We start from the raw sequence: 22,842 nt of genomic DNA, 5'->3' as shown, positions 1-22,842 counted from the left end.
AGCAGCCAGACGTGGTAAGATACTGAATCCTGCAAACTGGTACCAGGAGAGCTCAACTCCAGCTTTGATGTTGTAAAACTGAAGTTAAAATGAGCAAGGGAACGCAACAAGGATAAAAATGTTCCCTGGTATTTTCAGAGAAAAACTTTTTTTTTACCCCAGTGGCTTATAAATCATGCAACAAAACTACAAAGCTAGAGATTGCTGTGTTTGACTAATGGGGCTGTGCTTTCCTTGGGGGGAATGGTTTGACCTCAGGATGTCAGCATTAAATAAGACAAAACCATCAGCCACCCTCCCCTTCTTTCATCAGAGGCGTTGTCGCCGTGTTTCGCCCATTTCAAAGCGCCTCATCTCTGCAGTTGTGTCTCTCAGGGGAGCCTGTTTGCTGTAGGACACCCAGAAAATTCCAGGAGCAGCTGCAAGTGCTGCTTAGGCAGCCCCCTCCGTGCTGAGGAGCATCCCCCAGAGCTCAGAGTCCCACAGATGAATTCATGGACCCGCGGGTGAAGCATGGCCCAGGTTTGGGAGCAGTGCCTGGGACAGGGGTCACAGCCTGTGGCATGGGAAGAGCCCCCACTGCCAGCTGTGGCCCTGAGATGTGCCTGAGCAGCCCTTCTTGGAGGAAACATCAGCAAAAGAATTCCAGAGCTGCCTGTAAATAATCAGGGTCAGCACGAAACCATGCCCAGCACAAAACCATGCATCAAAAATCCTGCAGCTACACCATAAAAGGAGCAGTAAAAGTCACTCTGCCATCAAGAAATAAAGTCACTGTGTCACCACAAATTTGCAAGGAATAAAGGCATGTGATAAATAGTAAAGGGAAGATTTTCAGCTTAGTAATTATTCGATTTTAAGCTTAATAATGGTGTACTGTGTATTGTTAATAGAAAGAAGATAAGCAAGAATTGTGTGAAGCAGGTGTATGTGTACTTTTAATATTGGCTAAAACAATTGCCTGTAAGCTTTAGCAATTTGCTATTGGATAGAAAGTTTTTAAAGTGCTCTGTAACAAAGAAATATTTGACTGCTGCTGGCTGTACATAAGTTTTGCCACCTTCCTATTGTCTCAGCCATGTACTGAGGCTGTAAATAGAGCTCAAGGAACATACCCCAGCAGTCCTGTCCTGTTCATGAATGGAAGAGAAAAAAATAACCACACCAACACAAGGCACTTTGCCACTGAGGAATGCAGTCACTCTGCCATGTACCACAGTCCCAATAATCCACATTCCCAGGTCCTTTCCCATAAGGATCTGCCAGTTCCCTATTGAAGAAACAGGCCAGGGAATAATGGGCTCTGACTCCATGATTCAGAATGCTGAACAATTGCTTTATTAACACTCTTCTATATTACATTAATACCATATTATAACTATACTATATTAAAGAGATACTAAAAAGATACTATACTATACAAAAGATACTAAAGAAAAACCCCTGACTCTCTGAGACAGTCAGGACACAGTTTTGACCCAACTGGCCAAGGAAACAAAACAATCCTCAGCAGAATCCAACTGACAAATCACTTTGGGTAAACAAGCTCCATAACACATTCCACATGTGCCAAACAACAGGAGCAGTGAATAGAGATAAGAAAGGTTTTCTCTTCTTCTCTCTGTGCTTCTCACTGCCTCCCCAGGAAAAATCCTGGGAGTGAGAATTATGTCTCTGTCTGTTCAGAGAATGTGAACGCCGCTGTTCCCCATCTCCCAGACAGCCCACCTGGTGTGGTATGAGCCTGAAGGGCTGTGGGGAGAAGACAGGGATGTTCTCCACCTTTACACGGCCAAACACCCACCCAAGAGTGGCTCCTGGGGAGGCCAAGTGTTCAGTGCCACCCTTGTGACAGTCAAGGCTGGTTCTGGTCTGGCAAATGGCAGGAGAAGGAATGAACCTCAGTCTCTGCAGCCGAAGGGAAAGGGTTAAGCTATTCCTTGGCAGTCAGTGGGTCTTCACATGGAGAAAAAGACAAGGTGATGCCTGGAGACCTGCAACACCCAGGTCTAAGTCTAAAGTTGGTCTTAAGAGTTCTCCAATAGCACAAAATGAGATAGTTCCTATTTAAAATCTTTCCCCTCAATTTTCCCATGCAGGGAAGACGTCCAGGATGTTTGGCCTCCTGATAAAACTCCAAAGTTCCTATTTAAAATCTTTTCCCCCAATTTTCCCATGCAGGGAAGACATCCAGGATGTTTGACCTCCTGATAAAACTCCAAAGGGAAAGCACCCAGCACAACAGGTCAGTTAAAAACACGCACCTGTGTTCCCAGTGCTGCAAACACGAGCAGAACAGTTGAACCAGCTGAAACACCCCCCTTTCAGATGGCTTTTTTCTTCCACCATCCCTTCAAAAACACCCTGTATAGCTGCCTTTATAGAAAACACGCAGCATTTGGAAACAATTTGCCTCCTTTTTTTAATTTCTTTTTTCCTGGCTGAAAACATGTGCTGAGTCGACCGCTTGGGTCAGCACAAAACCATGTTTTGGATGAATAAAGTAGTTGCTGGGAGCAATTTGCCCAGCACTGCTGCAGGCCAAATTGGAGAGTTAAACTCACAGGCTCTGCAAGCTGGCCCAAAATTACTCCATGGACTCGGAGGCCATTTGCTCCGAGTGAAAAACCAAATATTATTTACCAGGAATAATCCAAGAGGATGGTTGTGTAGCCCAGGCAACCTGGCTGCTGCTCCAGCACAGGCACTGCAGGGTGAGGTTTGAAGGAGGGAAAATTCCTGCCTGATTTTGGTGGGTGTTTGGAGCTTAGGGATGCTCAGGTGCTTGTGGTGAGGGAGAGTTTGGATGGTGTGGAGGAATCATCCTTGAAATCCCCTCTCCCCATCCCTGCTCCTTGCTCAGCCCCTTCATGCCATGAGCACCCACGGCAGGACTCAGTGGGAGCTTCCCCACCTGTTCCTCCTGCAAAACCATGAAGAAACTCCTCTGAGGCCACAATTTGCCCATTTTTAAAGCAAATATAAGTGTTCAAAGTGCATCAAACCTCAGGCAGGGCAGCAGGGATGGAGAGGGAAGGTTCTAGGAACTTCAAAGAGAAGGGATGGGTTTCTTCCCTACTTTTAAGAGTTAAATCCAAATTCAGGAGGAGGGCAAGAACATCCCTCCTCTCCAGCTGATTCTCAGCCCTTATTTCTGATACAAGAAACCCAAACAGGATGTGCTGAATCACCTAGGGCTGGGGAGAAAATCTCATTTTTAAGCAAAAAGAGTGAACACAAGCACAGCTCCAATCACTGGCCACAGGTTATTCAGTTTAGGTCTTTTTCCCCCATTTGTGTAAATTATAGAGGGAAAAAATATTACAGAAAACAGTTTGCTCAAGACTAAGTTGCTGGTGGAATAATTGCATATTTAGCAAACCCGCAGCCAAAAGTGATGGGTAATTTTGAAATAGTCTCTTACAAGAATCAATCTTCAATCAGGGCCCTTCTGAAAATCAGGTCCACTCAGAAGTAGCTTAAATAAAACCTTGCAAAAAAGTCATTGACACAATCTGAAATTCTCAGCCTCTTGTCAGCCATGATCCTTTATTTTCTGAGTTTGCCATGGTCAGCTGGAGGCATTTGGGAACAATTCTGCTTCCTGATTTTTAGATAACCAGAGAGGACAATTTCCAGTACAGGCATGGAGGTGGCAGTGCTGGAAATTTCCTGATTTTTAGATAACCAGAGAGGACAATTTCCAGTACAGGCATGGAGGTGGCAGTACTGGAAATTTCCTGATTTTTAAATAACCAGAGAGGACAATTTCCAGTACAAGCATGGAGATGGCAGTACTGGAAATTTTCTGATTTTTAGATAACCAGAGAGGACAATTTCCAGTACAGGCATGGAGATGGCAGTGCTGGAAATTTTCTGATTTTCAGATAACCAGAGAGGACAATTTCCAGTACAGGCATGGAGATGGCAGTGCTGGAAATTTCCTGAATTTTAGATAACCAGAGAGGACAATTTCCAGTACAGGCATGGAGGTGGCAGTGCTGGAAATGTTCTGAATTTTAGATAACCAGAGAGGACAATTTCCAGTACAGGCATGGAGGTGGCAATACTGGAAATTTCCTGATTTTTAGATAACAGAGAGGACAATTTCCAGTAGAGGCATGGAGATGGCAGTACTGGAAATTTTCTGATTTTTAGATAACCAGAGAGGACAATTTCCAGTACAGGCATGGAGATGGCAGTCTCCCAAGTGCTGGCCCTTTGGAGAGGAGCCAAACACGGAGCCATGAGGAGGAAAACCCAGCCCAGCACAGCCTGCACTGGGTTTGGTGTGTCTTGCAATGAATCAAAGGAGCTGCATGCTTTAGTCGAGATCAAGCCAGCCAGATTGGGAAGGAGGGAGTGAAACCCCCTGAAAATGAATTCTCTGCGAGACGCAGCTTGCCAGGATCTCTGCTGGGTGACACCTCCTGCGAACTCCAAAATGCAAATCACAGCCACCTCTGCGGAGAGGCAACGAGCAGGATGGCACCAAGCAGTGCCCAGAATCCCAATGAGCTCCCCAGGCACTGATCCTGCAGCCCTGGATGATGGTTGGGGTGCAGGGATGGCTCACACTGGGTGGGGAATGTATCTGAGCAACCTGGGCCTCAGGGTGCACCAGCCATCCTGATTGGAACTGCTCTTATCAGGATTTTTTCAGGGCACTGTGGAATTCATCAAGGTTTCTAAGACATAAACTGTGCTAAAAGAAGAAAGGAGAAGCTGAGAAACAGAATTCCAAGACCACAAGAAGTCAATAATGGGGGACAGCAAAGCACCTGGACTGTGACCAAACACATATTGTGAGAGGTGCACACAGGACACGTGGACAAGACAAAAGCAGCAATGAAGAAGAGCATGATCAGCATGTGCAGAGAGTTAGAATGTATAAATAAGTGCATAAAAACAATAAATTGTTTCTGCTGAATCCTATTGGTCAGCTGTGCAGGGGTCCTGTTTCCTGCAGGGGTGTGCTGGTGGTGCCCTGTGGGGTGCTAAAGGATTCTAATGCCTGGCTGAGGCATCCAAAATCCTGCAGGGTGTGAGGGGTGGGTGTGAAGATCACCTGCAAGGGGCTGCCTGGCACCTCCTAAGGCTGGCAGGGAAAAAACAGAGTTGAGAACAGCAACTCAGGAGCTCCACATGGCCCTTCCCAGCTCCAAGCTCAGCTTCCCACTGAAGCAAGGGTACTGCTCACCCACAGAGGAATCCCTGGGCTGTTGGCACCCACCAAGCTCCTGGAAAGCCCAAGATCTGGGAAGTGTCCTCCAGGATATTCTGAGGGCACAGCCCAAGCTAATTACACAACTCCCCACCCTGACACCCTTCTCCTTCTAGTCCCACCTAACAACATCCAGAGCCAGCAGATCTCCAGCAGCTGGGTGTCAATTCTTTATCTTCTGTCAGGTCAGGATTGAAAGAGCTCGAGATTATATTTTGTGTTCAGACTCAGATGTTTATTATTTATTATCTATATCACAGTCTTACAAGCTGTGAGTTCTACAGCATTCTACTAACAAGCTACAAAATGGCCCTGTATCTATGTCTACATGGTTTAGTGAGCACACCAGTGCTGGTTGTGGATGAGGGGATGGAGAGGAGTGTTGGGGAAGATGAAAGTCCAACCTTAATGATTCTGTGATCTCCTAAGCCCCTCAATCAGCCACACAAATGGGAGCACCAGGCTGTGGTGCTGCCCCACACCAAAACCCCAACAGCTCCTGCCTGGCACAGTGAATCCCATCACTGCCTCCCAAAACCATCCCCATTGCTGGGCCCAGCTGGATCCCCACACCACCATGTGCCCACCAAGCCACGCTGGAGCACAGGAGGCCAAGAAAGTGTTAAATATTGCAGCAGCACAGAGCCAGGTGGGAGCCCAACCACTCCATCGCTCCCACACCGGCCCCAAGGAGACCAAAACCTGACTGAATGACTCTGGCAATTAACTTCCTGAGTCTCTAACCCAATTCCTTTTAAGGTAAATTTGCTCACGTTAATGGAAAAGGGTATTTTGGTTTTCCATCACCTGCCAAGTCATTTAAAAAATTGTTTTCCCCCTTCTCCCCTCTGCATTCACGACTTAATTGCAACAGCTCTTTGACAGCAGATAGGTTCCAGTGGGCTGCCACTCCAGATGTCAGGAACATGTTAGCAGGAAGGGGCCCTGTAGGATATTTATGGCTTTAATTCCTCGGTAGAGGGTTTTGTTCTGTCATGCAGTGACACACGAATTGCTACTCATTTGATCTTGTATTTCCACATCAGTGACACTTTATGAAGGGCTTCTGGTTCTCTGCACTCTCTCCAGAGCTGCTGGTGCCTCTTCTGCCAGTGCTGGCCTGGACAAGCTGGGTGGCTGGAATTGCCAAAAGGGTGTTTGGCAGCAGCCAGCCCTCCTGGGCAGCACTGGCTGAGGATAACTGAGAACTCAGAAAAGAAGACCAAAAAGCAGCTGAAAAGCAGCAGCAGAGGTCATTTATTCCTCCTCTCCTCTGTAGGAGCATCGGAGGGTAGGACAGTGGGGACAGATGGAGACAAGAGATCTCTGCAGCCAGGGCTTGGAATTTGGGTTTTATTGCAAAGGGCCTGGGTGCAGGGCCCTGCTGGGAGCTGCCAGGCACAGCTCAGAGCAGGACTGAGAGAAGAGAAGGGGAGAGAGGATGAGAGGATGAGAGAGTAAAAGCGTAAGAGAGTAAGAGGGTAAGAGAGTGAGGTTCCTGTTACAATACAATAAATCATCTTCTGTGTTGAATATTCTGATTCTCACTAACCAATCTAGTACAAGATACAAATCCTGTAGCATTTCCATACAGCCTATAAGAATCATTACATTACCATCTTGTGTTACATTTTAAACCCTAAAAACTCCTCTTTGGGCCCCTTCTGCCAAGCTGTAGGGTCTGCTCTGCCCCTTGGGCCTGTCTGCAAGCAGAGGGTGTTGTTCCATCAAAAGGGGATCACCTTCAGCCAGCCACACCATTGTTTTCCAGTTGTTCAGTAGCTGAGGGATCTCAAAGCTTGCTTTCATTTCAATCTCGTTTATAATTTCTATATTCTCAAAATCTTTTGCCAGACAATCATATTTGTAAAGCTTTCCTGTTTCATTTTCCCCAACACTCCTCTCCATCCCCTCATCCACAAACCTGAGGCATTTACAGTGACCCCCTTGTTTAAGTGCCTGTAAGGCTTTTCTTCATCTCATCCACAGCCTGGAGTCTCCAGTCAGGATTCCACAACTCTGAATGAGCCAAAACTACCAGGCCCTCCCCATGAAGCTACACCTGCAGCTCTGGTAACAAACAGCGAGTGATGCACAGCCCTAAACAGACCATAAATAGCTGCAGGATCAAGCCTCATCTCCAAAGTGCTGGAATATTGGCAGCTTGCTCCCAGATGTGGGATCAGCAGGCACGTTAAACAATTACTTTTCAGCAGCACTGCTCTCCATCATCTCACTCACACATGAGCAGGTGATGAACCACTCCATAAAACAGGGGAAGCTGAAGGGCAGGGATTCCAGAGAAGCTGTGGCTGCTGCATCGCTGGAAGTGGCCAAGGGTTGGATGGGGCTTGGAGCAGCCTGGGATGGTGGAAGGTGTCCCTGTCTCAGGGTCTATGCTGCTCACAGTGACCCCAAAATATGTTAGAAAGTCTCTTTTCCCAGCCTGGTGCTTGAAGAAGGAGTCAGAGCTCTTCAGTTCTCAGTCTCAAGGTTGTTTATTGTTTATTATCTATAAAATTCTTTCTCCTGTCCAGCCAAGGTCCACTCAGCAGGACAGACAGAGGCACTCTGCCTGCCCCCAGGGCAGTGTTATGTCTTTATACTAAAACTACGTGTACAATGCTTACAATTACTTCCCAATACCCATCACCTATGTTAGACAGTGAGCTTCTACTCTAAACCAATCCCAAAGTGCCACCATCACAGCAGAAGATGGAGGCCAAGAAGGAGAAAGGCTGGACACACCCAGTTCCCTCCACCTTTCCCCCTGAACCCCCATTCTAAAAACCCAAAAAATCGATTTTTCACCCTGTGATAAATTCACTGTCATTCTACTTAAACTGTCATGGCTTGTAATCCTTCATATAAGGTTGGTAATTATTTTCTCCAAGGGCTAAATCAAAGGCACAGGGGTCTGGGGCTCTGCGCCAAGGTCTCTGGGCAGGGTCTCGAGTCCTCCAGGGCAGCCAGAGGAATTTCCTGGGTTCCCACATCCCTGCCCATGGCAGGGGTGCAATGACAGAAGCGTTAAGGTCCCCTCCTGTCACTATAGGACACAAAATAACACGGCATGGACACGCACCTTTCTTAAGGTAAAAAAGAGAACTTTTAATTTCTGACTCCAACACTTATAGATTTCTAAAAGTGACAGTGGATTGGAGGGTGACAGTGCCACCTCTCCAATGACACTGGACAAACCAATAGTTTATCAAATTTCTCCTCCTCCATGAAAGAATGCAAAACAATGAGTTATTTACATAAAGTGTGTGAGAAAGTTCGTTACAAGAATGTAAACATCAGAAGGCTTAGAAAAACTTTAAATAAACAGGGCAACACCCTCCAACCCAAAGCAGTCTGGCATCCTACAATTTCAATTTGGACTGGAAATGGGTTAAAGGAGCAGATTTCCAAAAAAGAAGAAAAACCACATAAAAAATCCCACTGTAGTACAGGCTCAGCAGAAGTGGCCAGGTGTGACCATGTTCACAGGGGTCCCAGGTTGAGGGAAGAGACGAGGATCTGACTCCATGGTTCAGAAGGCTGATTCATTATTTTATGATATATATTATATTAAAACTATACTAAAAGAATAGAAGAAAGGATTTCATCAGAAGGCTGGCTAAGAATAGAAAAAGAAGGAATGGTAACAAAGGTTTGTGGCTCGGACAGAGAGTCCGAGCCAGCTGGACTGTGATTGGCCATTAATTAGAAACAACCACATGAGACCAATCCCAGATGCACCTGTTGCATTCCACAGCAGCAGATAATCATTGTTTGCATTTTGTTCCTGAGGCCTCTCAGCTTCTCAGGAGGAAAAATCCTAAGGAAAGGATTTTCCATAAAATATCATGGCTACAGCCAGGTTTCCTGCCAGAAGGAAGGAGCACAGCTGCTGGAGGGGAACTGTGTGTTTTGGGATGAAGTGTCCTGCAGCTCTGCTGGAAACCCTGCAGCCCCATGCTCACACAGATCCCACAGGCTCAGTAAGCTGCTCCCAGCACACTGGAACAGCCTGGGAGCCAACACAGCCCCCAGCTCTGCTCCTTAGTCAAAAGCCACCCTTTAAATTAAGGAGCAGCCCGGGAGACAACAGATGGTGTGTGAGCTGTGGCTCAGGCAGGCCTGAACCCCATCCCTCCCTCCCTGGGCATCAGGGGCAGGAGTAGGATGGGACACGGAGCCAGACTGACCTGCCAGTGCAGTGAATTCCCATCATTTCCCAGCTCTGAACAGCCTGAGAAATAGCAACACCAAAAAAAAAAATAATCCTGTGGATTTCTATTTGCTGCAGTTTATACACAACAAGAACAAGTGCATACAAATACTTTCATTATTTTGTCAATACAATTAGCTCGGGAAGCGCCAATCTGAGCCACCACTTCCCTCTCCCTGTTCCTGGAGGAAATTGGCTCTGCTAAACGCCAGGGTTTGATTTTCCCCCTCTCCAACAGCACATTTGCAGGCAGATTGGGCTCTCCCCTCCCCTCCCCGGAAAAGCAATCTTGCAGGAGCATTGAGATTTCTCTGGCTGATGGAGGCACCCTCCTGGGAAGCACACCGGGGGTCCTTCCCTCCATCAGTGCAGCATCCCTGCTATTTGCTTCCACCAGGCAGCTTGCCAGCAAGCAGAGGAAAATGGGAAGGGGAGCAGGGAGAAAAGGGCAGAGAGGATGGGGGATGACAGCACAAGGCAGCCTCGCTCTAGGGCTCCTTGTAGCACATCAAAAATCCTGCAGTTACACCATAAAAGCCGGGAAGGAGCAGTAAAGTCACTCTGCCATCGAGGAATAAAGTCAGTGTGCCATCACAAATTTGCAAGGAATAAAGGCACTCTGCCACTGAGGAATAAAGTCACTTTGCCATCACAAATGTGCTCGCTGGTTTCTGACACGTTGACTTTGTCACAGCCCAGCTCAAACAGTGTCCGTGCCTGTGGCTGCAGGGGGAGGCAGATCTGGCTGCAGGAAGAGGCAGATCTCACCTGCTTCCCCAGGGGCAGCCTCCTCACACAGCTCAGCACCCTGGGGGCACCAAGGATATTGAATAAACCTGGGCAAAATAGCTGCAAGAGGACATCAACCCCCTTGCAGGGGAGAAGGGGCGATGGCAAAGCCAAATTGTTTCCAAAAAGGGTTTTGAAAAGAGCCCCAAGCTCGGGCACAAGGAGCTTTTGGGCTCTCACAGGGATTTCTTGTGCCAGGGAGCTGTGATGGTAACAGCATTGCTGCTCAGTCTGTGGGGCACTGGCATCAGGACAGGACAAGGGGGAATGGCTTTAAGTTGAAGAAGGGAGATTTGAATTGGATACCTGAAAAAAATTCCTCACTGTGAGGGTGGTGAGGCCCTGGCACAGGGTGCCCAGAGCAGCTGTGGCTGCCCCTGTGACTCGGTTTGGAAAGCCAGGTGTCTGCTAAGGAAGGCAGGAGCCTCCCCTGAAATGGAGAATGTGAACCCTCCCCACCCCTCTGAATTGCGATAAATTTGAAATTAAGGAGCTCTCAGGCAAAAAATTTGGGAGCAGGAAATAACAGTTCTTTAATAGGGAAGAAAATAAAAGGATAAAATAAACAATGCAGTACACTAGAACAACACTGCCAGAGTCAGAACCCAGCCTGACACCCTGTGGGTCAGGGTGCTGGCAGCAGAACCATTGGAATTGTGGCTCAGCCCTCCTGCAGTGTCAGGGCTGGTTCTGCTGGAGCAGGGATCCTGGAGAAAGGTGCAGTCTCTGCCTCTGGAGATCCAGGGCAAGAGGCAGCTGCTGTTCCTCTGGGCAATCCAGTGCAGAAGCTGAGCTGGTGTCTCAAAAACCTCTGGATTATATCCAGGTAGGAATGCTTGGCGGCTGTTCCAGAATCTCCAGATTATATCCGGGTAGGAATGCTTGGCTGGTGTTCCAGAATCTCCAGATTATATCCAGGTAGGAATGCTTGGCTGGTGTTCCAGAATCTCCAGATTATATCCAGGCAGGAATGCTTGGCTGGTGTCCCAGAATCTCCAGATTATATCCAGGTAGGAATGCTTGGCTCCTCCCTCTGGGCTCACATCTCCCAATGGGATGCTGTAGTTCTTATCAGCCATGCAGGGACATTCCATAGCTGTTATCAGCAGATGTCCCCTACCAAGGGAGGTGTGATTGTGATCACTCAGAGAGAGATAAGGCAAACTGCCACTTGACAAAAGATAATCTGCCATACAGATAGTAATGGAAAACATCTTGCATTGCAATCTGGAACACCCTGGATCCCTGGCAGTGCCCAAGGCCAGGCTGGACAGGGCTTGGAGCAGCCTGGGACAGTGGAAGGTGTCCCTGCCCATGGCAGGGGTGGGATGAGATGAGCTTTAAGCTTCCTTCCAACCCAAACAATTCTGGGATTCCACAACAGCACAGCAGCCCCATTGCTCCCCCCAGCATGGGCTGGCCCTACACACCCCCTCCACCACTCGACCTCTCCAGGCCTGGAGCCCCTTCAGGGCTCACTGATCTCCTTCTCCCACTCTGGTCCCATTCACACAAACAGTCACGCAGCCATTCCTCCTGCACAGGACGTGGAAGAGCCATTCAGGCTTGGGCTATTAATTAAAACCCAGTAATGCTAATTTTACTGCCAACCTGGAAGATCCTTACTGCATTTTATTAGGTAATTGCCACTTGTAAGGGGTTTAAATTGATGTCTTTATTAGACGATGCAATACAGGATAGTTATGTTAATAGTTGAAATCATATCCTATAAATGTTCAGCCACCTCCAGACGTAGCTCCAGCCTTTTCCTCTGAGCTGAATGAGGAATTGCTTTGCCCTCAGAGACCCTGATCCCAGGGCAGACATAACCCAAACCAGACAAATCCTGTAAAAATGATACATTTCTGGCACGTGTCGGAGTGGGGAGAAAGGCAAAACCACAGGACAGCCAGGAGTAGCCTCTGATCCCCCCAAAATGTCACATTTCTACCACCTTTTTGTGTCCTCTTCTGATCTCTTCTCCAGCAAGGACAAACCAGGTACCTGCACTGCTGAGTCATTTCAAATCCGAGCTATAAAGCCAATGCATTTTGTCTTTTTAGAAGCTTTTTGTTCATTCAGGGAGTTGATTTGTGTCAGTCTGCATCTCCTGGGTTTCCTATGTAGGGATAACTCATTTCCCAGCAGATATTGCTGGAAAAGACCTTCCCTTTAACAGAGACTCTTGGAACATGGTTATCCCTGACACACCCCAGCACCTTTCAGCTGTGCCTTGGGCACATGGGGCATCCAAGAGAAATTCAGAGTTCACAGAATCCCAGAATGACCAGGTTGGAAGAGACTTTAAAACCATTGAGTCCAACTCAGCCCAAACACCTTACATGGCACCCAGGGCCACATCCAGGCTTGTTTTGGTTTTCCCATCCTTTCCCTGGGGAGAGGCACATGGGAATGATGTTTCCTGGTGGTCTGTGGAAGAAGGGATGAGAGGGAGCAGCTCTGCAGAACCACCCTGAGGGCTGAGGGCAATGCAAGATTGTCACTATAGGACATGAAACAACACCACGTGCACACACTGCTGCTCTCAAGGAGAAAAAAGGGAAGTTTATTTTCTGGCTCCAACATTTATAGATTTCCAAAAGTGGCAGTGGATTGGAGGGTGACAGTGCCACCTCTCCAATGACACTGGACAAACCAACAGTCCATCAAATTTCTCCTCCTCCATAAAAGAATGCAAAACAATGAGTTATTTACATAAAGTGTGTGAAAAAGTTCATTACAAGAATGTAAACATCAGAAGGCTTAGAAAAACTTAAAAAATCAGGGTGACACAAGATGTTCCCATCACAGCAGAGATGAAGAGAACAAAGTTTCACAATCCACAACTTCTCTCCTAGTAGGAATGCCAGGACATCAATTTCCCCATTCCTTTCTTTGGCATGACCAGGGAATGTGGAATAAACAACTCCAGCTTTATCCCAGGGATTTTTGGAACGACAGCAGTTTGGGAACAGGCCTGGGAGTCAGCAGAGCTCAGAGGCAGCGATGCCCACAGGGTTTGGCTCCTGTCAGTGCTGGGAAGGAGCTGGGGAGGTGATGCCTGTGTGGGTGGGACAGAGCTCCCCCAAAATGAGGTCCCAGGAGGCTCCTGCTTGAAGCTTTGCCACCCCACACACCATCAGTGTCTGCCTTCAGCCCTTTGTCCTCCTCCTCACATCCCTGCCCACGAAAGCTGCCTTTTCCATCTGATCTCTCCACACACCAGCTTCCCTCCACAGCCTCTTGTCCACCCTTTTCTTCCCTTGCTTTCCCCATTCCTTTGTTCCCTCACCTGCTCTCCCTTCACAAAGATTAAAGCTGAGGATTTTTTTTTCCCCTCTTTGGCAGGCTGCAATTGCTGGCCTGCACTTCTTGGGAGGAAAAAGCAACTGCAAATGGCATTGGAATTCCTCTTTGGGAAGGGGAAATGGTGGCTTCAGGAAGGGGGGACCAGCGCTGCCCCAACCTCAGGACAAAAACGAGGCAGTGAAATAGTCTGGGGAGAGTCGTTTTGTATTTAAATGAGAGAACTTGAATTCCCAGGTTAAAGCAGGAGAAGGAGATTTGCTGGTAAATGCTGGGGAGAGGCTGAGCCCAACCTTGGTGTGCCAGACACCCCCAGCCAAGGCATCTCACCTGCCAGGAACAGGGAGGAGAGAGCAGGGAACAGGAATGTCAGGGACTCCAGGGAACAGGGGAGCAGGAGAGAAGGGAGAAGGAGAGCAGGGATTCCAGAGAAGAGAAGAGCAGGGATTCCAGGGAGAAGGAGAGCAGGGACTGCAGGGAATAGGGGAGCAGGAATTCCAGGGAACAGGGCAGCAGGGATTCCGGGGAACAGGAAAGCAGGGATTCCAAGGAAGAAGGAGAACAGGGATTCCAGGGAACAGGGGACCAGGGGCTCCAGGGAGAAGAACAGGCATTCCAGGGAAGAAGAGAGCAGGGACTGCAGGGAATAGGGGAGCTGGGATTCCAGGGAGAAGGAGAACAGGGATTCCAGGGAAAATGAGAGCAGGGATTCCAGGGAAAAAGGCAGCAGGGACTGCAGGGAACAGGGGAGCAGAGGCTCCAGGCAACATGAGAGCAGGGATTCCAGGGAACAGGAGAGCAGGGATCCCAGGGAGGAGAAGAGCTGGGATTCCACGAAGAAGGAGAGCAGGGATTCCAGGGAAGATGAGAGCAGGGATTCCAGGAGCAGGAATGCCAAGGAGCAGAAGTGCCCATGCTCACCAGGCAGCGATGACTAAGTTTAAAAAGCAAACTCAGATTAACCCAGGAGGGTTTGAAAGCTGGGAAATTACAGGTTCCCTGCACTAACGAGGACCCAGGGCTTTCGTTTCCCATCAGGCTCCTCACAGCTTGCAGCAGACTTGACCCCAACTGATAAATTTACAGCAAAGGAGAAAATAAACGCTGGAAATAAGAGGATTCACCTTCTTAGAAGTTTAAAGCCTATTACCAAAATAGGTGCACAGTGTTGCCATTATGAATGTCATCCCTAACACCTCCTGATTTCCCCCTTCCCGCCTCCTCCACTTTCACACCGAATTGTTCAAACTATTAGGGAACAAAAGGAAGCTGCCTTTTAAATCTCATTCACTCGGGCTCCTTGCCTGATAGATGGCTTCCCTTCTGAAGCTCTGTTTCACATAAAAGCATCTCAGCACAGTGCTGTAAATCTGGTCTGCACCAGCTTTTATGGGAGGCTGGGTTGGGTCCACGATTAAATTACCATTTATTTATTTGTTTGCCTCCAATATTTTTATAAAATGCCACGGCTGCTCAGAGTGGAGGGCTGGCATCCCTAAATGTGTGTTCAGAGTGGGCTGGATGGAGCAGGTCCCACCTCTGTCAGGAGGAGGCTGAGCTGAGCTGATCCATCAGTGGTACCCACCGTCCCAGAGCCCGTGAGGGATGAGGAGGGGTCTTCGTTTGGAAAGCCAGATGTCTGCTAAGGAAGGCAGGAGCCTTCCCTGAAATGGAGAATGTGAACCTCCCCCCCCTCCAAATTGCTATAAATTTGAAATTAAGGAGCTCTCAGGCAAAAATATGGGAGAAGGAAATAACAGTTCTTTAATAGGGAAGAAAATAAAAGGATAAAATAAACAATGCAGTACACTAGAACAACACTGACAGAGTCAGAACCCAGCCTGACACTCTGTGGGTCAGGGTGTTGGCAGCAGAACCATTGGAATTGTGGCTCAGCCCTCCTGCAGTGTCAGGGCTGGTTCTGCTGGAGCAGGGATCCTGGAGAAAGGTGCAGTCTCTGCCTCTGGAGATCCAGGGCAAGAGGCAGCTGCTGCTCCTCTGGGGAATCCAGTGCAGAAGCCGTGCTGGTGTTCCAGAATCTCCAGATTATATCCAGGTAGGAATGCTTGGCTGGTGTTCCAGGATCCCCAGATTATATCCAGGCAGGAATGCTTGGCTGGTGTTCCAGAATCTCCAGATTCTATCCAGGCAGGAATGCTTGGCTGGTGTTCCAGAATCTCCAGATTATATCCAGGTAGGAATGCTTGGCTGGTGTTCCAGAATCTCCAGATTATATCCAGGCAGGAATGCTTGGCTCCTCCCTCTGGGCTCACATCTCCCAATGGGATGCTGCAGTTCTTATCAGCCATGCAGGGACATTCCATAGCTGTTATCAGCAGGTGTCCCCCTGGAGGGAGGAGTGGGTGTGGCAGAGATAAGGCAAACTGCCCACTTGCAGGAGACAACTGCCATACAGATGGTAATGGAATACATCTTGCCTTGCACTCTGTTCCAGAGGATACAGGATGTGGAGCCAGCAGCTTCATCCCTGCAGCTCCAGAATGCCCATCCAGCTGCTCTGCCTGCTCCGTGCTCCCACACTCTCTGAATAATTACACATGAAATAATTAGCACCAGTCTTGGAATAATTATGAGTTCAATAACTACCTCCAAGGCAGGGAAACTGAGGCACAGAGTTTCGCTCACCAAAATCCTTCCTGTAAGGGAGGAATAGCTTTGCCCTTATCTCTATCCCATCCCTTTGAGGCAGCACATTCACATCCATTGCAGGAAGAGGGGAATCAGGTTTGGGATTTTACCAAGTGCTTTGCTTCCCTTTCAAGCTTTTATCTTTTCCAATTGTTGGAAAAGGCAAAAGCAATGTTTCAAACAAAAGGTCAGTTGAACCAAAGACTGCTTCCATTAATAATGGAGAGAACCAAAGACTGCTTCCATTAATAATGGAGTTGGGTTTTTTTTTCATTTTTAGACCGATTTTTCCCAGACAAACTAAGAAAACCAGACAAATGTTTGAGATTTCCCTCTGAAAATCCTCACCTGATTCCTGTCTCCTTCCAAGGGTTAACACTGAAGAAGTGGGGATATCCCAAACCTGCTGTGAACCTCCTGGATCAAACACAGCCCCTCCCTTCTCCTCACTCTCATGCTTTACATCCTTTACATCCTTTACATCCTTCCATCTCCCAGATTTGTCCTGAACCAGCACAACAGATTCCTACAAAGATGCCAGTGAAGAGCCAAGCCCTGCATGCTCCAGGAAAATCCCTCCCTCAGCCCCACCTGCCTGTCCTCCCTCACCCAGCTGCTCTCCCTCCACAGAACCCTTCCCTTTGCCTCACAGGCAGTTTTACAGCCTCCTGCCCCCCTCTCTCCTAATAATCAATATTGATTTTACTGCCTGTGCTATTATCCCAGCTTAAAGATTTATTTCCTTACTTTGCAGCGTGTGGTTTGGAGCAGGAGCCCTTATTTCCCTGCTCCTCAGGATCATTACCTTGCCCCATTGACAGGCCAGGGAGCTCATTCCATATTGGAAAATAATCATCAGCTTTTAGGAGGAGGCACTCAGGTTACAATCAGGGGACACGAGAGCATGAGCTCATGGCAAGCCCTTGCACTTGCTCTTCCTCCAGTTTATTTTATATTTATTTTTTAAATCAGTTTATTTCCAACTCCTGCATTTTAGGCTTTTCCTCTGGTCCTGGTGCCAGCTAACCCCATGGCACCACGGGTCTGCCAACCCCTGCACCCAATTAGCAGAACAGACCATGTGAAACACACGCTTGACGTTGATATGATTTAACATTAATAACCAGGTTTCAAATATTTATTACAATGGCTGTTTTTAATAAATATTTCATGAACACCAATTTTTATCCATTTTTTTTCCACCTCTCTCCCCATCCATTGCCAGCTTTGTGGGCTTAATTTGCCTTAATGAGAGTAAAAATCACTCTGATAAATTGCTCCTTTGCAAATGCACGCAACGTGAGAGCAACACTTGGCTGAAATATTTGTGGTGAGGAGCTGAGTGCTGCAAACAGACTCTGGCAGTGAGGAGCCCCCAGGATGTGGCTTGGAGCAGCCTGGGCTCGTGGAAGGTGTTCCTGCCCATGGCAGGGGTGGAAGGAGAACCTTAAGGTCCCTTCCAACCCAAACCATTCTGGGTTTATGCTGTTCTTAGGGACCATAAAAGGTCCAAGATTTAAGCTGGAGCAAAGAGGCAGCTTCCCTACACAACATCCAGAAGAAGGTAAGGTATCTCCCACTTTTATCACATGATTTCCCTTGCAGGAAGAGCTCCTGTATGTTTATGCCCCGCTCCCAGGGAAGTCCTGAGTTAATACACTGAGGCTCAGCATTAAAGAGGTATTGAACTAAAAGCTTTATTGAGCACATGCAGCTAAAGCTGAGGCTTTTCCCAAAACCAACCCAAGCAGAAATCCTTTCCCTGCAGGCTGCGAGGATCCTCAGCATCACCCCCAGCCCATCCTCCTCTCCACCTGTGGCTCTCTGTACCCCGCTCTTCCCTCCCAAAAGCACCAGGGGTTTATTTTAGAAGCTTGGCCAGCTCAGCAAACAGGATCTGGGTTTCTCCCCGCTCCAGTATTCCAGGCATGGCAGACAATTAGAGCTGTCTAATCAGCAGTGCCAGGGGCAGGGCTTTCATGTGAGGACTCTCAGGAGGGGTTATTACCATATGAAGCATCCTTGGCTCAGCTTTGCTCAGCCACAGCTTTCTGCCCCCTCCTGCAGCCCCAAACCAAGAGGAAATCCAAGCAGGGACGTGCAGGGAGAGCCACAAAAGGTGCTTCAGGAGCAGTTTCACTTTGGCTTTTGCTGCCGTTTCATTTCTTTTGATGTTTCGTTTTCCTTCCCTCCTTAGCTTTATTTATTCTTTTATATTTATTTTATAAGGCACATTTTGGTGCATATTACAGCCCTCCAGCTTTCTCTCCGTGCACATTCCCCTCTTTAGGATGCAAAAGTGGGGAGACAAACCCCATCCCATAGCCAAGAATTCATAGCAAAGGCAATGTGGATAAAATCCAAACAAAGCCAGCTTGGAAAGGGCTTGGAGCAACCTGGTCTACTGGAAGGTGTCCCTGTCTCAACTGCAGCAGCTATTTCCAGCAAGAACAGCAACTTTATTATCCAACCTGAATTGTGTGGAATAAAAAATAAATGTATCAAGCTTTCTTCTAGAAATCCTTCTTTCAGCAATCCAGGAGGAGACAATATTTATTTATAACAGCTAAAGATATATATATATATATATATATATATATATATATATATATATATATCTTTATATATATAAAATATTTATATTTTATATATAAATACATAAAAATATAAATATAAAATATCTTTATATATTTTAAATCATTTTAATATATTTATATTCATATTCATGCTTGTAGTTATAGTTATAGTTATAGTTATAGTTATATAGTTATATATTTATATATTTATATTTTGGAACCATCTATTGAAACCTCCCCTCCTTGGGAACTCATTTCAATAATCCTGAAGTTTTGAGTGGAATGGAGCAAAAAGCATCATATGGAAGAAAGCCCTCCTCAATAAATTACAGATGCAAAACGCAGAGGGATCTTTGCCACATTCAGTACAAATAATCCTCCAAAAACCAAGGTAATGGGCATTTGGGATCATAAATAGGAATAGATGAAGTGGAAGCTGGCCACATTGGTTTTAATGAGAATTATCTACAAAAAGGTATTTTTTTTACCCCTTCAGCAATTCAGTATTTTAATGCCTTGAACTTTTCCCCCCCAATCTCACTTTTACCAGGTGTGCAGAAAGTTACCAAAAACATCAATTGGGAGATGTCAGAATGAAAAATCTCAGCATTTCACTTCAAAGCAAAGTGTTCTGCTTCAAAATGTCGGTGGTTTATAATTCAATAAGCCGATTTGAAGCACCTTATCTGGCAGGCCTCTGTCAAAAATGGGAAAATCGACTTTTTCTTCCAACAGTTTTGGTAAAACCCTATATTTCTCAGGCCCATTTTCAGTCACATTCAATCACCTTTTGTTTTCATGTTATCTCTGCTGAGACTCTTTGTAGAAAATCTTTTCCTGCTCAGGAAACAGGAGTTTGTCTGCAGTCAAATCCTACAATACTCTGACCTAAAACACTAATAAACAAGATTCCTGGAATAACACACCCAGTGCAGAAAAATCACTTTTTGCTTAGGCAGGTGATGCCGTGCAGGAAATATCAGCCACATATTTAGGGTAAAGTTTATGTCTTGTGTTCATTGTTCAGCACAACAATTGGATTCTTGGCCAACCCCAAGGCACTGGGGGATTAAAGACCAGTAAAACCAGTTTGATGGTTTCTAACAACAACACACCACTTCCCATTGGAAAAAAAAATCACTTAGAGGCACAAACTTGCAGCAGGAATTAACATTGGGATGATAATTGGGAAACTCAGTCCCTTCACGGAGGGAAAATCTGTTTAAAAAGCCTTTACAAAGCCCAGCTTGAATTCTAGCAGCCAAAATCTTCTCTGGACAGGATAAAATGTACAAGAAAATGACAGCAGCATCCCTGAGCAGCATCCCAGCTGCAGGGGATCTCTCTCCACATATTAATGCAGAGCAAAGTGACCAAAATGGATATTTGTTGCAGCTGCAGAGCATGACTCCATTTTTTTTTTCTTTTTCCCAGCAGATAATCATCTTCCCAGGGTGTTTTCTGCATATGCACACGTGCAGGGACATGAGGAAAACCTGTGCTCTATTTTACAAGCTCATGGAGATTCTAATCTTCCAGCAAATAAGGCATGGCATGGAGATGGACGGGATTACAGGAAAATCAATATTGATTATTAGCAGCAAAGATGCGGGATGGAGCTGACAGTTAAAAATCCTTTTAAGATCTTGGGAGAAAAATGACAGCTCCACACAACAAATACAGCAGTGCTGATTCAACAGCTTCATCACCCAGGGGATCAATGGGGCTTTGGGCAAAGGCTGGGCAGGTGCAGGAGCCTCAGCCTGGGGAAGGCAGGACAAAGGTGCATTATTTTACATGGGGGGAGCACCACAGGATCATTCAATTCTGTGAAATCGGGTCCAAGCATTCCCCCAGCACTGCCCAGCCCACCACTGACCCTTGTCCCCAGGTACCACATCCATGGGGCTTCTAAATCCCTCCAGGATGGGACTCCACTGCCACCCTGGGCAGCCTCTCCCAGTGTTTAACAACCCTTTCCATGAGGAAATTTTCCCAATATCCAAGCTAAACCTCCCCTGGTGCAACTCGAGGCCGTTTTCTTTCATCCTGTCACTGTTCCCTGGGAGCAAAGCCTGAACCCCACCTGATCCCAGAGAGGGAGGAGGTTCCCTCTGAGCCTCCTCTTCTCCAGGCTGAGCCCCCCAGCTCCCTCAGCCACTCCTCACCACACTTGCACTCCAAAAGGGATGTGGGAGGCTTGGGCTTTTTGAGTTTCAGCTGCCTGGACACACAAGTCTGTAGGAGCTCCAGGCTGAAGGAACAACCAGCAGGAGCAGGACCAGGCAGGTGAGGTTCAGGAGAGTGCTGGTGCTGGCCTGCAGGCTCAGCTGGTGGCTGTGTATCCATATGAAACACACCAGTGCATGGAAATCCAGGGATTTCCTCTCCCTGGCCAGGTTCAGATTCGCCCTGAGGGAAGAAAAGGACTTTTCCTGCTGTCTGCCTGTTGCACAGGGAGCACAGAGGCTTCTCCTCCCTTCTCTTGTTTTCTACTCTGGCCAGGGGACAACCCAGCCAGGGGTCAGGGGCAGCCACAGCTGCTCTGGGCACTCTGTGCCACCCTGCCAGGGAACAATTCCCAATTCCCAATATCCCATCCATCCCTGCCCTCTGGCAGTGGGAGCCATTCCCTGGGTCCTGTCCCTCCATCCCTTGTCAACCCAGTCCCTCTCCAGCTCTCCTGGAGCCCCTTCAGGCCCTGGCAGGGGCTCTGAACTCTCCTGGAGCCTTCTCCTCTCCAGGTGAGCACCCCCAGCTCTCCCAGCCTGGCTCCAGAGCAGAGGGGCTCCAGCCCTGGAGCAGCTCTTGGCTGCCCAAGGTGCATCCATGGAGGAGATCCTTTGAATAAATCCCTGCTTTATCCTGTAACTCTGTCCAGCTCTGTTCTAGATCAGCCTTCCCAAGGCATCAGGAGGGATGGGGCAGGTATCCCTGGGCATCATTATCCCCTGCAGGGATCCCTGTCCTGTGGTCCTTGATGTCAGGAAGCTGCTTTGGTTTTTACCCAGAGCCCAGAGGGCTCTGAGGGTTGGCTCTGATCCATCCAGCTGCTCCCCAAGCTGGGCTGTGCCATGTGCCTGAGCAGGGCTGGGTGGGATCGATGCAGCCGCGGTGTGAGCAGCCGGTCCCTTCATGTCCCTGCAGCTCCCCAGTGATCCCAAGAGGGTCTGGCATGTGAAGCTGCAGCCTTAGGGAGCAGGGCTGTGTCCCAGCAGCCCCAAAAAACCCAGTTGTTGCAGCAAGCTGGGTGTCAGCAGGGAACACTTTGTGTTTTCTGCCTCTAAATAATCAGCTAAAATCCCAAATATTCACTAGGCAGAGGATAATCCTGGTGCTGCTTCCTTTAAGGTGACTTTTGAGGTATCAGTCTCCCAGAGGATGCCATGGCTGTGCCTGGGAGGCTCTCAGAGTGATTAGGCAGCATTATTTTATTTTAAACATCCATCCCAATTAGCGATGAACTCATCAGCTCAGTGCCCTGAGCACCTCTTGCCTTAGAGCCACTTGATCCCTATTGTTTTCCCAGCTCAGCTGCTGCTTTCTCCTCATGGTTTTGTGGGAGTCAGGATCAAGGTGGTGATGGATCAGTTGGGATCAAATGTTCTGAGCAGGCAGGTCCTTGTTCCTGCAGGGCTCTGAGCAAGGTGAGTCCCTGCTGTAGAATTCTGAGAGGCAGAAAAACCCAAATTCCCTAATTTGTTCCTTTATTGCTTGAAAGATAAATAATAAATATCTTTGATAGGGAACCTGTTTTCACAAAGACTTTGGGAGTTTGTCAGCCCCTGGGGCTTCCCAGGACATAACTGGCTCCCACTGGGACATGGGGTGTGACCAAAAGCACTGAAGGCATCAATGTGCCCAGTCTGGCTCCTCGTGGGGCTCATTCCTGCTGTTTTATTGCCTTTGGCACCAGAGGAACAACCCTGAAGGTCCTTGTGTGCAGCACTGGGGCTCTGAGTGACCCCACAGCTCTGCTAGGGGAGGGTGGCACCACAGACTGGGCTGAGGAGGAGCCTTCTTATGGTGTGGGGGTGCTCACCTGGAGAGGAGAGGGCTGGAGGGAGAGCTCAGAGCCCCTG

The sequence above is a fragment of the Agelaius tricolor genome, unplaced genomic scaffold (genome assembly GCF_023055355.1).
Source record: "Agelaius tricolor isolate 1412-34295 unplaced genomic scaffold, bAgeTri1.0.p SCAF_29, whole genome shotgun sequence".
NCBI classification, from domain to species: Eukaryota; Metazoa; Chordata; class Aves; order Passeriformes; family Icteridae; genus Agelaius; species Agelaius tricolor.
The sequence above is the reverse complement of the archived record's forward strand: the minus strand, read 5'-3'. Positions refer to the sequence as shown.